Below are 1,665 nucleotides of genomic sequence, written 5' to 3' on the forward strand. Positions count from 1 at the left end.
TATAAAACAACAAACCGACGTGAAGCTATATAATACTAGTGCAGACACATGCAACAAGACATAGGCAATAACCCACGAAATACCCAAAGATGCCTGCCTAAATATGGTTCCCAATCAGAGACAACGATATACACCTGCCTCTAATTGAGAACCAATCTAGGCAACCATAGACATATATAAACACCTAGATGATAAACAACCCCATAAACCTACAAAACCCATAAACAGTACAAAAACACATACATCACCCATGTCACACCCTGACCTAACCAAAACAATAAAGAAAACAAAGAATACTCAGGTCAGGGCATGACAAGTTGATGTTGAGATGTGTCTGTTACTTGAACTCTGTGATGTATTTATTTGGGCTGCAATTTTTGAGGCTGGTAACTCTAATGAACTTATTCTCTCCAGCAAAGGTAACTCTGGGTCTTCCATTCCTGTGGCGGTCCTCAGGAGAGCCAGTTTCATCATAGCGCTTGATGGTTTTTGCGACTGCACTTGAAGAAACTTTAAAAGTTCTTGAAATTTTCCATATTAACTGACCATGTCTTCAAATCAAATCAAACCAAATCAAATGTATTTATATAGCCCTTCGTACATCAGCTGATATCTCAAAGTGCTGTACAGAAACCCAGCCTAAAACCCTAAACAGCAAGCAATGCAGGTGTAGAAGCACGGTGGCTAGGAAAAACTCCCTAGAAAGGCCAAAACCTAGGAAGAAACCTAGAGAGGAACCAGGCTATGTGGGGTGGCCAGTCCTCTTCTGGCTGTGCCGGGTGGAGATTATAACAGAACATGGCCAAGATGTTCAAATGTTCATAAATGACCAGCATGGTCGAATAATAGTAAGGCAGAACAGTTGAAACTGGAGCAGCAGCATGGCCAGGTGGACTGGGGACAGAAAGGAGTCATCATGTCAGGTAGTCCTGGGGCATGGTCCTAGGGCTCAGGTCCTCCGAGAGAGAGAAAGAAAGAAGGAGAGAATTAGAGAATGCACACTTAGATTCACACAGGACACCGAATAGGACAGGAGAAGTACTCCAGATATAACAAACTGACCCTAGCCCCCCGACACAAACTACTGCAGCATAAATACTGGAGGCTGAGACAGGAGGGGACAGGAGACACTGTGGCCCCATCCGAGGACACCCCAGGACAGGGCCAAACAGGAAGGATATAACCCCACCCACTTTGCCAAAGCACAGCCCCCACACCACTAGAGGGATATCTTCAACCACCAACTTACCATCCTGAGACAAGGCTGAGTATAGCCCACAAAGATCTCCGCCACGGCACAGCCCACGGCACAGTCTTAACTTCTTAATGATGGACTGTTGGTTCTCATTGCTAATTTGAGCTGTTTTTGCCATAATATGGACTTGGTCTTTTACCAAATAGGGGTATCTTCTGTATACCACCCCTACCTTGTCACAACACAACTGATTGGCTCAAATGCATTAAGAAGGAAATAAATTCTTCAAATTAAGTTTTAAGAAGGCACACCTATTAATTGAAATGCATTCCAGGTGACTACCTCATGAAGCTGGTTGAGAGAATGCCATGTGTGTGCAAAGCTGTCATCAAGACAAAGGGTGGCTATTTGAAGAATCTCAATGTAGAAAATAATACAAATAAAGAAAAACCCTTAGACCGGTGGTGTAG

This window comes from Oncorhynchus gorbuscha, linkage group LG02 (genome assembly GCF_021184085.1).
Source record: "Oncorhynchus gorbuscha isolate QuinsamMale2020 ecotype Even-year linkage group LG02, OgorEven_v1.0, whole genome shotgun sequence".
Taxonomy (NCBI): Eukaryota; Metazoa; Chordata; class Actinopteri; order Salmoniformes; family Salmonidae; genus Oncorhynchus; species Oncorhynchus gorbuscha.